We start from the raw sequence: 16,993 nt of genomic DNA on the forward strand, positions 1-16,993 counted from the left end.
CTACGGGCCCTTTATTACCCTGCGCCTCACTGGGAAAAACAACTCACACTTACCTTACCAAACTGCATCCGCCAGGCACACAAAATTGACGGATGGACAGCCCAAGGAAGGACCAAGAGGAATGCGAAGATATGCAACTCCAAATTTGGCAAAAATATAATACAGTAACATTTGATTCATTCATTTGTTTGCTCTTCAATCATTATGGTTGTGTGTGTTGTTTGTTTACTTATATTTTACTCCTACAGATATTTTACCTTTATTTGCTATCTTTCAAAGGAAGCCCAGTAAAACAGAACATTATGTATGTATGTAAATTGGGTGTCTCCGGGAGCAGACAGGAAATTGCATAAATAACATACTGCCCTGTACTAGTCTCGTACTACTCCTCATCATGCATGTATTTCCTTTTTCTCCCTCAACAGATTTATAATGGTCAACTGTCAAGAATAATGTGTTGTCCATGTGTAGTGTTTGTCTTTGTCAAACCTTTCTACTTTAACTCACGCGTCCACAATGCACTGCTGATGACGTCACATATTACATCACTCATGACATGGTCAGTGACATCACTGATGACATCACTGATGCCATCTCAAATGACATCACTGATGACATCATCCACGTGATAATCTGATGCACATACTGATGCCCTAATATAAACTTTGATACACCCACTCTAAAATACAGACTACTATTTTTGAAACCATACACACAACTATGCCAGATACTACATACCACCGACTAGTTCCTAGGTCTACACACACATCCAGTCACTTATACATGCAGTTACTCATCAATACAGTACTATAATATGCACTCATACACCTATACATACAGTCACTCACACACTCATGTATACAGTTATGCACACCAATTCTGTTATTTATACGAACACCATATCACTTATTTATGCAGATACTAACACATACTTACTGTTTTATACAATCACTGATACAAGCAGACACTCATTTATGCATCCACTCTTCAAATACCTTACTCTCACGTATAGTCATTTATACTCCAACACTTACATATACTGCCTTAAAACATATGTAGTTAGTCACACATATACCACTTTCATTCAATCACCAACACACCCATACACACACTAACTCACACATACAGCCCTTCCCAGATGCACTTTTGAATCCATACAACCAGTGAATCAACCACTCAGACATCTATGCACAGAGTCACACACCCACACCCACCCACACAGACACTCAGGCACCCATACAGATACTCAGACAACAAATCAATAACCCATATAGACACTCATGTAGCTACTCACCAACCCATGCAGTTGCTTACACACCAACTGAGAGACTAATACAGACTTTCACACAGTTTAGTCACTAACCCATGCATTCAGTAAGACATGTTCAATCACTCACTTATACAGTCAGTCATGCACCTACTAAATAATCCCTTCAGGGACTTGTAATTCCACTCATTCTTCAATACACCTTGGCATAGATATATATGAAAAATATTTAAACTGTATAGAAACACACATTCACTGGATGATGTCATCAGTGATGTCATGAGTGATGTCACTGACCATTTCATGAGTGATGTAATATGTGACATCTTCAGCAGTGCATTGCGGGAGCGCGAGTTATAGTTAGCTCAACTAACTATAACGGGGGAATTTCTATGGTTTTATATGAGTCAAATGTCCTACTAACTATAACGTCCCTGAAACCTATGTTGTTTTAGTGAATTTCAAAGGTTTTTTAAATGCTAATTCCTAACTATAACGTCTGTAAAACCAATGTTTTTTTTTCAGTGAATTTCAAAGGTTTTTTAAATGTTCATTTCATATTTTAATATTTATAAAACCTATATCTTTTCTATTTTTTTTTGTGATATTTTGGAACTTTAATATCCTTTTTTTTAACTTTAAAAATGTGTTATGTTTTATATCTTCACCCAAAAATGTATATCTTTTTAATTTTTTTTTTTAGAAAACTGGAGTCCCGTACCGGTAGTGTACCAAGCTCTATCAGCATGTGAATCCTATCCGCCATATTGCTTAACTCATAAATGATGTGCATTCCGTATCGACGGGTTTGTGGCACCGCGTCCCGCGTAACATCATATATGTATGAGGTCGCGCCAGCTGCTACTTTGGCATGCGACGGGTACAGAGTACCAAGCAGCGCGTTACGTCATGTACGTATGGGGTCGCGCCCGCTGCGCATTGCATATGCGACGAGTGCGTGCTGCCAGGTCCTGTGTTACATCATAGACGTATGGTGTCGCGCCGGGTACGCCATTCCCTCATTTTTTTTTATGTCTCAAAACTATATCTAAATAAGTTTAAAGTGTATATGAGAGCAAGCGATAATCTAAAATATTTTAAACATTTAAATATTTCTAACTGTATTAAACTTATTCTATGGTAAATATATTTTCGCAAAATTGCGTCGAGTGCGTTCTCCTTTCGCGCTTGGTGCGCGATTGCCATGTGACCTTAAAAAAAGCATTTGATTGGTTCATAACATTTCCCATTGTAACAGTTGGAGGACCCCACCCATTTTAGTCATTCTCTCTACAGCGTTTGATGAGACACCTCTTCTGCTTAGAGAGCTTTTTTGAAAAGTTTTTTGCTGTGCACACATATCTTATACTGCGCACAACATGCAACGATCATCTTGATCAATATTCATGGTCTGTACCTTAGCCTTCCACGTGAAATGGCCATGCATCTGAAACGTTACATCAAAAAATAAATGTGTGTTACACAATGCCCCTGGTGTGTGTGAGTGTGCATTATTGTGCTGCCTTTTGGCCTGGGTATTGGTGGCTCAAAGGGGTATGATCAGCCTCGGGCAGAGTGCACATCCTAGATAACATGTGACAAACAGTAAAGAGTAATGTGTATATTTGTGTTGCAGTATGCTCTGTTGTCAGGCTTTACCAGTATAGTAGTGTGTCATATGTGAGACTTTCAGATTCACGTTTGACATGCATTGCTTGACTGTAATGAGCGTTATCACGGTGTATGATGTAGCCTCACTGCTGATCCTCCCTCCATCCGAGCACATTCACATGTGTGAGCTTCATGATAGCAACACTTTCAATAATACCGCACACCATTGACATGCATGTCTGTGCATATCCACAAGCTTGACAACGACATGTGATGCTGGCCATTCAATGTTTTTGGTCAGCATCTCATTACCGATAGTTGCTGCCCTCCCGGTACATGCTACATTAATGTATATTGCGGATTGTGCGACATAAAAACTGCAACAGGAACACACACATAGGTACACTTCCTGGCCATGCAGGAACTGAACAACGCCCAGGTCCCCGAAATAATTATTCACACCCCTACGCTGGCTTGGCATACGCAAGCCCAGCCCACTTTGCGCATGTATAAATAGGATAAAGACGATGCCACATGTCCCAGTTCTTCCACACTGCCTCAGGTGATATGACCGCATCCACCTTGCATAGCACAATGCGCAGTAAAAAAAAGGGATCCATGAGGTGTTCAATATCCTCGCTATCAAAACTCCATTTGAATTGTGAACCCTGCTGGCTGTCGTGTTTGGACACACAACAATGACAGCAGGTGAGCAGTGGGGCCTGGGTTCACAGGGGCTGCAATTGAGCACGGTGCTGCGGGAGGGGTGGGGTGCATCAGCCTGGGTGCGCAGGTGCGAACAAGCAATGTTGCCGTGCGTAATGATGTGATCTCTGACCTCATTCAGTCACATCTCTGTCTCATTTTAAGGACCTGCTGGACCGTACTGTACGCCTGAGCCAGCGGGCAGCGCTGCCCTGCAGACATGTGGTGTTGGCTTTTGGGGCACTGTAGAGAGCTGATTACTAAGTGTACATGCACACAGGCTTGCGCTATTGCATTACACGGGCACATTATGCTTCTAGCATGCGCTCTGTTCCATTGTATGTGAACGTTGGCATAACATATTATTATTTAACCTTGTATATTCTTGTACTCTCCAACTCCTCTTTGAACCACGATTACCACTAACAGTTGGTAGATCGTACTTTAAGATGGAAGGATGCACTCAACTGGTGTTCTCTATTAAGCTTGAAATAAACCTTCATGTACCTCAAGAAGTTTCCAGCATTATAATATTTCTCCCTTTTCAGACACTGAGTTAGTTGCACCAAAATGCGCGCAGTAGGTGCTCAGCTCGTGATGATGCCCTGGGCATTCTGACGCCTTCCATCGTGGTATCAAGACACCATCCCAGACCGGAGACCTGCTGTGCCACCCGGATTCGGAGCCCGCACGGCATGTTGTTGGACACACCGGTGGTGGCAGGTGAGCCGTGAAGCCTTGGTGCGCAGGAGCTGCAATTGAGCACAGTGCGGGGGAAGGGGCTGGGGTACAGCAGCCTGGGTGCACAGGTGCAGGCAAGCGATGTTGCTGTAGATAATAATGTAATCTCTGGCCTCATTCATATCTCTGTTTCATTTTAAGGACTTCCTGGACTGAACTCTTTCTAGCGGACCCCAGTGTCCCAGACACACGGGTGACGGGAGGTGAACATTGAGGGCTGGGTGCAGTAGGCCGACGCCCTGTCTCCTCCTCACTCTGTTCTTTTGACTCTCCCTCCCCTTCTCCCTGCCACCCACTCGCTCTCTGTCCCATTCTCACTTTCTTCCCTTCAATCTGACTACCTTTCTTTTTCTCTTGGACATGGCACACATACTTATGTTTATTTTTTGTCTTGCAGGTTTTGTACGCTGCTTCTGGAGGAGTCCCACCCACTTATTTCATGTTATACTTTGTTTCTTTGAATAAAGTTATGTTTCCATTTATTTGTGTTGTTTTAATAAAGGTTATGTTTTTTACCAATAAATAAGTAAGTGTATGGGTCTTTTTTTTCTGACAACACTTGTCTGTAGTTTATTGTGAAAATCGGCGGTTGATAGGAGGTTATGAGGGAAAACATTTGTAATTGGTGCACCTACCAAATATAAACCAACAGACTATTACATAAATGAAGCCTGGCTAATTCTACAACTGCAAGGGTTCTATGAGTGTATCACTTTATAACATCATGAGTACTGCCCGTGTGATTACAGAACCAATAAGGCACTGCCTAGGGCCACCGAGGCTGCAGGGACTGGCGAGGCCCACCCTGCATATTTAAGTAAAGCCCCGGAGGTTGCCGATCCCCGCACTTGAGTTTGCCTCAAAGCCCCCCGAACAATTAGTAAACAATACCCGGGGAGGTGGCGATCACCTAGGCTGCGAAACGTCTCTGTGCCCTCCCGCGCCTAATTTACATGTGAGATTAAGGTCCCCAGTGCTGCAGAGACCCTGCGATATAATAATAGGATTGGCCCCAGAACATTACCCACCAGGGGGCTCATTTAAATGAATGGGTGAGACCCCGCTTCATTTTTTTTTCTCCATTTTTACCATCCGGATCCGCTTTATTGAAGTGATACAAGGTTTTCCTCCTCTCGCTTCAACGAGGTAAACAAGGATTTGCTCTCACAGGGTGGAAGCCATGCTCCCGCCCTGTAATAGCAAACATAAATGTCCTGCGGATGCACACCCCGGGCCATTGCATGAGCTTCGCCTGGGAGGTGGCACTCCAAAGGGCCATGATGCATTGGTTACTGCATAACTACAGAATTAGTATAAACGCATACTAACACTACTTGCACACGTGTAGTACAGCGACCAGAGTGTAGTGACGAGGCAGAGGAAGCCCAAAATCAAAAAATATAAATCCTACCAGAGGTCGGATCACATAGTTCGATGAGCCGACGACCCTGGGATGAGTAGAAACAGCTTCACGAAGAAAACGGGTCTTCAGCAGAGCGCAAGGAAGATCAAAATATTGGGGAGTGCTGCCTTCCTTTTACCTTCTCCTGCTCCTCGCCAAATTTATGTAGTGAAGAGGTAGACAGCAGTATATCCGGTGAGTAGATTTATTACAGGAAAAGAAGTAGCATTACATACTAACATTCTACTATGTCTTACATTGGAATACTACACAGAGCACATGACTTTACAGCAATGAGCTCATGCTTTCATCCACGAGTCTTGAGACCGGTAGGGGTGAGTAGTTCGCTTCCCACTCCCTGTATTGTATAAACGCAAACTAACACTACTTCCACAGGTATGCCACAGTGCCCAGAGCACATCACTTTACAGCAATGAGCTCACGGTATAGGCTCATGGTTTAATACCCGAGTCTTCAGAGCAGTAGGGGTGAGTAGTTCGCTTCCCACTCCCTGTAGAGTATAAACGCATACTAACGCTACTTACACAGTTATACTACAGCGACCAGTATGCTAGAGCGCCCAGAGCCCATCCCTTTACAGCAATCAGCTCGGTTTGAGCCCCGAGTCTTCACACCGGTAGGCGTGAATAGTTTGTTTCCCACTTCCGGTATAGTATAAACGCACGGTAGGGGTTAGTAGTTCACTTCCCACTCCCTGTATGGTGTAAACGCCTACTAACATTACTTCCACAGGTATGCTACAAAGACCAGAGCACATCACTTTACAGCAATGAGCTCACGGTTTAGGCTCTCGGATTCATACCCGAGTGTAGCAGCATCTCACCTCAGCACCATGTCACTCTGAGCAACATCGCACTTTCAGACTGGTAGGAGTGAGTACTTCGCTTCGCACTCCCCCACAGAGGTTACAGTACTCCTACAGTACTCCTATCCTCTTGTTTCCTCCTCTTTTCACCCTTTTTCCCCTTACTCGTTTCAACGGAATCACAAAATGGCTGCCAACACTTCCTGGTTGCAACAGCTCGCAGCCAATAAGCAGCAAGCTTGTGCTCGTAACGCCTCAGCCAATCAGATGGCAGAATTCCCAAATATCGATATCTGTAAATTTCTATATTTCTCTAAAACTACAGAACGGATTTATACCAAATAAAGAAAAGCGTGCTTTCTAGATCAAGACCCTTCTCTTTGCCAAATTTGGGGTAATTCTGTTCACCCGTTCGACCTGTAGCCTTGTCTAAAGTTTCCTATGGAAATTGCATGGAGAAAACACATTTTGGGACCCCCCTTTTTTCTCGCACCCCCTTGATGAATCACCCCCAAGCTTTCAACATAGGAGCTGATATGAACAAAGAATTAGTTTGCAAAATTTCATAAAGATTTATCAAACAACGCCAAAGTTATAAGCAAAACAAAAAATGCTCTTCCTATGGAAACTTGGTTCTAACTATAACTACCTACTGGCGACTGCCAGTAGGTAAGATATATATATATATATATATATATATATATATATATATATATATATATATATATATATATATATATATATATATATTACCTACTGGCGGTCGCCAGTAGGTAGTTATAGTTAGGACCCCTTTTCCATAGGAAATCCGCAACATTCTATTTTGAATAACTTTGGCGCCGGTCGACGAATCCTCGCGAATTTCTCAAAATAGGTGGGGTGCTACGCTCCGCTCCTACCCTGAAAGTCTCGGGAGGATTCGTCAAGCGGGGGCTGAGATAAAAGGGGGGTCCCAAAACGCGTTTTTCCCATGCATTTTTCCATAGGACCTTTAGACAGGGCTACAGCCCGAACGGCTGAACAGAATTACTTGAAATTTGGCAGAGAGGTAGTCCTCAGGTCAAGGAAGTGCCTTTTGTAGGTTTGGTGTAAATCTGTTCAGTAGATTCTGAGAAAATAGCCTTTAAATCAATATATATATCTGAGCCAGCTTACGGTACGCTTACCGTACGCGTACGGTGGCGTGCGCGAGCGCGATTCTGATTGGCTCTTAGATCTTAGTAAACATTCGAATCGGCTGAAACCAGGAAGCGGCGGCCGCCATTTTCTCTCTCGCACTGAGAGTTAGCTTGTTAAATTAAACCAAAACACATGTAAAGGAGCTGTTTTGACAGCTCACACACACATAGCCATGATGAGGGAGTCCCCCTAGACCCCCCAAGGCCAAAAATTCCATTTTTATTTTTTCGCAAATTTCGCCGATTACGCTTACCGTACGCGTACGGTAAAAAAAGTAAAAAAAAAACCACTATCCACACTCTCCCCACCCCCTGTGCTTTTGGTGGCCGCAGGCCACCAAAAGTGCTGGGCTTATCAGAGCTGTGAAAAACCATAATATTTTTAACAAAAATCATAAAAGAAAAAATTATCCACACTCTCTCCACCCCGTGTGCAAATGGTGCCCAAAGGGCACCATTTGTGCATGGCTTATAAGCACCGTAAGCACAGTAAGCACCGCGTGCTTACTGTGTGCGCACGGTGCGCGAAGCGCACCGTGCGCGCACGGAACGAACTGCGTTAAGTGGGCGCGCACGCCACGAATGGCGTAAAGTAACTTAGCATTTAAAAAACTGTACAAATTCACTGAAAAAACCATAGGTTTCACACACGTTATAGTTAGGAATTAGCATTTAAAAAACCTTGCAAATTCACTGAAAAAACCATAGGTTTCACACATGTTGTAGTTAGCGGAAATTTTACTGATAAAAAACCAGTGAAATGCTCCCGTTATAGTTAGTGCAGGCAACTATAACTCACGCGACCGCAATCTTCTGCTGATGACATATGTGTCTTTATGAAAAAAAAATATTTGTAATATATGTATAGCTAAAAATGTATGGAAGAAGACATGGGCAAATAAGTGTCTAAATACAGTATTAGCATCAGCAGAGGATTGCGGTCGCGTGAGTTATAGTTGCCTGCACTAACTATAACGGGGGAATTTCACTGGTTTTTTATCAGTAAAATTTCCGCTAACTATAACATGTGTGAAACCTATGGTTTTTTCAGTGAATATATATATATATATATATATATATATATATATATATATATATGCGTGAATCCGTATACTTGCTGCAATTGTCACTCCACACCGTCACAGCATAAACGGACACGGACCAAAGATAAGTGCTAGATTATTTTAATCTGTGCCTTTTTGCCGCCATAACGTTTCGGCTCCTCCGAGCCTTGATCACATGACAACATGATCCAATGAAAAGATGGCTTATAAAGTGACTGTGCATACAACCAAATGATCATGTGACTGTTTGTAGATGAAATAGATAACAGACTTGACAATTAGAACTGTGCAAAACAATGCGTTAAAACTACATCAGCAAGGTAATTGAATTATAAATAATTTAAAAAACCTATATTGTTGTTTACATCAAATAAATAAATATTAAATATTTGAGACCGATGTAAGTGCAAATAGCAATTGAATTTACAGATAATGAATAAATAAATATTTTTTCACTTGTGCAAAGTATCGCTGTTGTATATGCAAAGCGCGACCACATGTGTACCTCATCATGATACAGTCAATGAACATATATATGCTTGCCAGTAAACATGTGTCTGTTACCCGACAGCTGTAAAGTGGAGGTAAGGTGCTAAACAGAGGAACATCTATACAGACATGAGATGGAATACACAAGTCATCTAAAATAAAACGATTCTTTTAACAAGACCTCATGTATAATGTGCACCTGGCTTGTGATGTAATAATACCATCTCATGTGTAATCTAAATGTGAACATTCTCATGAAGAAAACACAGAAGCACTCCACGTTCATAATTATGTTCATTATTGTCATAGCAAATCGCGGGATAAATCCCCTGTATTGGGTGACGCTATAAACAAGTCTGCCTATACTAAAATGATGTCATAAGGATAGTCACATGGATGAATTGTGCAAATGTGCAATGTGAAATATATAAACCAATAAGCCTCACCTGTGAGATAAGAGTAAAAAAGATAATCACTTAAAATATGATTGTAATTGAGATAATTCTCTTATAATCACACAATGGGGGAAGTACTCTAATCTTAAAGCAAACTGAAACGAGTAAGAATAAGTCACCAAATAGATGTAATATCTAAAGATAAAAAATAGAAACAGCCAGAGACATGCTTAAATATCCAATGTCATCTGCCCTACTGGTAGATGTGGGCAGATCAAATATACTGACATATCCAGCAGCCCACGATGTAAGAGAAATCATGGGGACTTTATCCAAGGTTAGATGCAATGTGGTGAGAGCCCTCTCCAAATCTAATGGTAATGTCATGTATTTTAGCCTAAAAATAAGGTAATTAAAGGGCAGATTACATATAAAGGGTGCTTAGGTAACTTTTGTAAGAAAAATTAGGCTAATATGGGACCATGTGTAAAGTAGCAGCTAAACTGGGGGTACACGAGGTATACATACAAAGAAGTCATTCTCACTTCACTGGATGACTGACAATCTTAAAATACATAAATAAATATATATTAGTCTAAAAGGCAGAGAGCCGCCTCTAGGTTCTGCCAACTGGTATAAAAACCTACGTTGGAAAGGTGGATGCCTACAGAAAACTGAATAGCATTAAGGTAGGCAAGTGTAAAGATCCTCTGTGATATTCAATCCCCCTGGATGTTTTGAATCTAGCTGCAAGATATAACGGGTTTCAAGTTGGCGGAGTCTATGCTCTCTATCACCTCCGCGCCTGCTTGCCGTTACTGCATCAATAACATAAAATTTTAGGCCCTTATTGTCACTGTGGTGATGTTCCTTGAAATGTCTGGCTACTGGGTAGGTATTGTCTTCATTTGTTATGGCCCGAAGATGTTGTAAGATGCGTATATGAACAGCATGTTTCGTGCTGCCAACATATCTAAGTTGGCAGGGGCATTGTAAAACGTATATGGCAAACTCTGTTTTGCATGTTAAAACCTTGTCAATAAGATGTTCTCTATCACTAAAACCATCTTTAAAAGTTTTCATGTTCAAACCGTGGATACAAGATTTACAGGTTTTACATTTAAAAAATCCACTATTGGTCTGAAGCCATGTAGTTCTTTCAATTGTTTCGGGGCTGGTATTGACCAGACGGTCCTTCATAGAGGGAGCCCTACTGTAGGAGATAGAGGCTCTATGAGGAAGAGTAGGACCGATGATTGGATCACGGAGGATAATGGGCCAATTTCGATTTATGATTCTGTATAGGTCTGAATGTTGCCTATTATACCCCGTAATGATCCTAAATGGACTGGCTGTTGAGGGTAACATAGCGCCCGTTTTCACGGGTAACATTGGATCAGAGGTTCTGTAAGTATCAAGGAGTTTCTGTCTGTCAACTTGCATACTTTTCATTATGGCACTATTGATGACCCGTGCACTGTAGCCCCTCTCCAAAAATCAAATTCTGCTTGCTTGCTGAGCAAGCTCAAGATCATATTGGCTGCTGCAAATTCTCCTTAACCTAAGCATCTCGCCGTAGGGAATGCTGTGGATGAGATGTGTAGGATGTGCACTCCCTGCATGGAGGATGGTATTGCCTGCAGTGTGTTTCCTGTATAGTCTAGTTTAGATCGTGTTGTTACAAATGAATACCTCGGTGTCCAAAAATGCTATGTTCGATTGACTCATGGTTGCAGTGAATTTGAGATTGAATTGGTTTACATTAATCATGGAGATAAAATTCTCTGCCTGTTCTTTGATACCCCTCCAGACCACAAATAAGTCATCAATGTACCTATCAAAAACCAAAGGAAATGATGGACGGAGTGTTGAACATTGCAAGCACTAACCCCCAGTCAACTGATCTGGGTTTAATCCATCACCGTTCTTTAGCCCACTCTGCCAACCCAGTTCAGACATGGCCATATGCAAATCAGCCTGACCCTGTGCCTCATGGGAACAGTCCAGCCCGAACTGCCAAGCCATGTCTTCCCTGGACCGGAAAAAAGCTTCCTAGGACCGGTTTCTGGCATTTCAGCCGTCTTCAGCCAGGCTTGCTTGAATCCAGTGGCAAAGTGAGCAAGGGACTCACATCTGAGCATACCCTGCCAACTTATGGCGAACAAAGCAAAAACCAAAGGAAATGATGGATGGAGTGTTGAACATTGCAAGCACTCACCCCCAGTCAACTGATCTGGGTTTAATCCATCACCGTTATTTAGTCCACTCTGCCACCCCAGTTCAGACATGGCCATATGCAAATCAGTCTGACCCTGTGCCTCATGGGAACAGTCCAGCCCGAACTTCCAAGCCATGTCTTCCCTGGACCGGAAAAAAGCTTCCTAGGACCGGTTTCTGGCATTTCAGCCGTCTTCAGCCAGGCTTGCTTGAATCCAGTGGCAAAGTGAGCAAGGGACTCACGTCTGAGCATACCCTGCCAACTTATGGCGAACAAAGCAAAAACCAAAGGAAATGATGGACGGAGTGTTGAACATTGCAAGCACTCACCCCCAGTCAACTGATCTGGGTTTAATCCATCACCGTTCTTTAGCCCACTCTGCCACCCCAGTTCAGACATGGCCATATGCAAATCAGTCTGACCCTGTGCCTCATGGGAACAGTCCAGCCCGAACTGCCAAGCCATGTCTTCCCTGGACCGGAAAAAAGCTTCCTAGGACCGGTTTCTGGCATTTCAGCCGTCTTCAGCCAGGCTTGCTTGAATCCAGTGGCAAAGTGAGCAAGGAACTCACGTCTGAGCATACCCTGCCAACTTTTGGCGAACAAAGCAAAAACCAAAGGAAATGATGGACGGAGTGTTGAACATTGCAAGCACTCACCCCCAGTCAACTGATCTGGGTTTAATCCATCACCGTTCTTTAGCCCACTCTGCCACCCCAGTTCAGACATGGCCATATGCAAATCAGTCTGACCCTGTGCCTCATGGGAACAGTCCAGCCCGAACTGCCAAGCCATGTCTTCCCTGGACCGGAAAAAAGCTTCCTAGGACCGGTTGCTGGCATTTCAGCCGTCTTCAGCCAGGCTTGCTTGAATCCAGTGGCAAAGTGAGCAAGGAACTCACGTCTGAGCATACCCTGCCAACTTATGGCGAACAAAGCAAAAACCAAAGGAAATGATGGACGGAGTGTTGAACATTGCAAGCACTCACCCCCAGTCAACTGATCTGGGTTTAATCCATCACCGTTCTTTAGCCCACTCTGCCACCCCAGTTCAGACATGGCCATATGCAAATCAGTCTGACCCTGTGCCTCATGGGAACAGTCCAGCCCGAACTGCCAAGCCATGACCTTCCCTGGACCGGAAAAATACTTCCTAGGACCGGTTTCTGGCATTTCAGCCGTCTTCAGCCAGGCTTGCTTGAATCCAGTGGCAAAGTGAGCAAGGGACTCACGTCTGAGCATACCCTGCCAACTTATGGCGAACAAAGCAAAAACCAAAGGAAATGATGGACGGAGTGTTGAACATTGCAAGCACTCACCCCCAGTCAACTGATCTGGGTTTAATCCATCACCGTTCTTTAGCCCACTCTGCCACCCCAGTTCAGACATGGCCATATGCAAATCAGTCTGACCCTGTGCCTCATGGGAACAGTCCAGCCCGAACTGCCAAGCCATGTCTTCCCTGGACCTTTGGTTTTTGCTGTGTTCGCCATAAGTTGGCAGGGTATGCTCAGACGTGAGTCCCTTGCTCACCTTGCCACTGGATTCAAGCAAGCCTGGCTGAAGACGGCTGAAATGCCAGAAACTGGTCCTAGGAAGCTTGTTTCCGGTCCAGGGAAGACATGGCTTGGCAGTTCGGGCTGCACTGTTCCCATGAGGCACAGGGTCAGACTGATTTGCATATGGCCATGTCTGAACTGGGGTGGCAGAGTGGGCTAAATAACGGTGATGGATTAAACCCAGATCAGTTGACAGGGGGTGAGTGCTTGCAATGTTCAACACTCCGTCCATCATTTCCTTTGGTGTTTGATGTGTTCGCCATAAGTTGGCAGGGTATGCTGAGACGTGAGTCCCTTGCTGACTTTGCCACTGGATTCAAGCAAGCCTGGCTGAAGACGGCTGAAATGCCAGAAACTGGTCCTAGGAAGCTTGTTTCCAGTCCAGGGAAGACATGGCTTTGCAGTTCGGGCTGCACTGTTCCCATGAGGCACAGGGTCAGACTGATTTGCATATGGCCATGTCTGAACTGTGGTGGCAGAGTGGGCTAAATTACGGTAATGGATTAAACCCAGATCAGTTGACTGGGGGTGAGTGCTTGCAATGTTCAACACTCCGTCCATCATTTCCTTTAGTTTTTGCTGTGTTCGCTATAAGTTGGCAGGGTATGCTCAGACGTGAGTCCCTTGCTCACTTTGCCACTGGATTCAAGCAAGCCTGGCTGAAGACGGCTGAAATGCCAGAAACTGGTCCTAGGAAGCTTGTTTCCGGTCCAGGGAAGACATGGCTTGGCAGTTCGGGCTGCACTGTTCCCATGAGGCACAGGGTCAGACTGATTTGCATATGGCCATGTCTGAACTGGGGTGGCAGAGTGGGCTAAATAACGGTGATGGATTAAACCCAGATCAGTTGACTTGGGGTGAGTGCTTGCAATGTTCAACACTCCGTCCATCATTTCCTTTGGTTTTTGCTGTATTCGCCATAAGTTGGCAGGGTATGCTCAGATGTGAGTCCCTTGCTCACTTTGCCACTGGATTCAAGCAAGCCTGGCTGAAGACGACTGAAATGCCAGAAACTGGTCCTAGGAAGCTTTTTTCCGGTCCAGGGAAGACATGGCTTGGCAGTTCGGGCTGCACTGTTCCCATGAGGCACAGGGTCAGACTGATTTGCATATGGCCATGTCTGAACTGGGGTGGCAGAGTGGGCTAAATAACGGTGATGGATTAAACCCAGATCAGTTGATTGGGGGTGAGTGCTTGCAATGTTCAACACTCCGTCCATCATTTCCTTTGGTTTTTGCTGTGTTCGCTATAAGTTGGCAGGGTATGCTCAGACGTGAGTCCCTTGCTCACTTTGCCACTGGATTCAAGCAAGCCTGGCTGAAGACGGCTGAAATGCGAGAAACTGGTCCTAAGAAGCTTGTTTCCGGTCCAGGGAAGACATGGCTTGGCAGTCCGGGCTGCACTGTTCCCATGAGGCACAGGGTCAGACTGATTTGCATATGGCCATGTCTGAACTGGGGTGGCAGAGTGGGCTAAATAACGGTGATGGATTAAACCCAGATCAGTTGACTTGGGGTGAGTGCTTGCAATGTTCAACACTCCGTCCATCATTTCCTTTGGTTTTTGCTGTATTCGCCATAAGTTGGCAGGGTATGCTCAGACGTGAGTCCCTTGCTCACTTTGCCACTGGATTCAAGCAAGCCTGGCTGAAGACGGCTGAAATGCCAGAAACTGGTCCTAGGAAGCTTGTTTCCGGTCCAGGGAAGACATGGCTTGGCAGTTCGGGCTGCACTGTTCCCATGAGGCACAGGGTCAGACTGATTTGCATATGGCCATGTCTGAACTGGGATGGCAGAGTGGGCTAAATAACGGTGATGGATTAAACCCAGATCAGTTGACTGGGGGTGAGTGCTTGCAATTTTCAACACTCCGTCCATCATTTCCATTGGTTTTTGCTGTGTTCGCCATAAGTTGGCAGGGTATGCTCAGACGTGAGTCCCTTGCTCACTTTGCCACTGGATTCAAGCAAGCCTGGCTGAAGACGACTGAAATGCCAGAAACTGGTCCTAGGAAGCTTGTTTCCGGTCCAGGGAAGACATGGCTTGGCAGTTCGGGCTGCACTGTTCCCATGAGCCACAGGGTCAGACTGATTTGCATATGGCCATGTCTGAACTGGGGTGGCAGAGTGGGCTAAATAACGGTGATGGATTAAACCCAGATCAGTTGACTGGGGGTGAGTGCTTGCAATGTTCAACACTCCGTCCATCATTTCCATTGGTTTTTGCTGTGTTCGCCATAAGTTGGCAGGGTATGCTCAGACGTGAGTCCCTTGCTCACTTTGCCACTGGATTCAAGCAAGCCTGGCTGAAGACGGCTGAAATGCCAGAAACTGGTCCTAGGAAGCTTGTTTCTGGTCCAGGGAAGACATGGCTCGGCAGTTCGGGCTGCACTGTTCCCATGAGGCACATGGTCAGACTGATTTGCATATGGCCATGTCTGAACTGGGGTGGCAGAGTGGGCTAAATAACGGTGATGGATTAAACCCAGATCAGTTGACTGGGGGTGAGTGCTTGCAATGTTCAACACTCCGTCCATCATTTCCTTTGGTTTTTGCTGTGTTCGCAATAAGTTGGCAGGGTATGCTCAGACGTGAGTCCCTTGCTCACTTTGCCACTGGATTCAAGCAAGCCTGGCTGAAGACGGCTGAAATGCCAGAAACTGGTCCTAGGAAGCTTGTTTCCGGTCCAGGGAAGACATGGCTTGGCAGTTCGGGCTGTACTGTTCCCATGAGGCACAGGGTCAGACTGATTTGCATATGGCCATGTCTGAACTGGGGTGGCAGAGTGGGCTAAATAACGGTGATGGATTAAACCCAGATCAGTTGACTGGGGGTGAGTGCTTGCAATGTTCAACACTCCGTCCATCATTTCCTTTGGTTTTTGCTGTGTTCGCCATAAGTTGGCAGGGTATGCTCAGACGTGAGTTCCTTGCTCACTTTGCCACTGGCTTCAAACAAGCCTGGCTGAAGACGGCTGAAATGCCAGAAACTGGTCCTAGGAAGCTTGTTTCCGGTCCAGGGAAGACATGGCTTGGCAGTTCGGGCTGCACTGTTCCCATGAGGCACAGGGTCAGACTGATTTGCATATGGCCATGTCTGAACTGGGGTGGCAGAGTGGGCTAAATATCGGTGATGGATTAAACCCAGATCAGTTGACTGGGGGTGAGTGCTTGCAATGTTCAACACTTCGTCCATCATTTCCTTTGGTTTTTGCTGTGTTCGCCATAAGTTGGCAGGGTATGCTCAGACGTGAGTCCCTTGCTCACTTTGCCACTGGATTCAAGCAAGCCTGGCTGAAGACGGCTGAAATGCCAGAATCTGGTCCTAGGAAGCTTGTTTCCGGTCCAGGGAAGACATGGCTTGGCAGTTCGGGCTGCACTGTTCCCATGAGGCACAGGGTCAGACTGATTTGCATATGGCCATGTCTGAACTGGGGTGGCAGAGTGGGCTAAATAACGGTGATGGATTAATCCCAGATAAGTTGACTGGGGGTGAGTGCTTGCAATGTTCAACACTCCGTCCATCATTTCCTTTGGTTTTTG

The sequence above is a fragment of the Triturus cristatus genome, chromosome 1_1 (assembly GCF_964204655.1).
Source record: "Triturus cristatus chromosome 1_1, aTriCri1.1, whole genome shotgun sequence".
Classification (NCBI taxonomy): Eukaryota; Metazoa; Chordata; class Amphibia; order Caudata; family Salamandridae; genus Triturus; species Triturus cristatus.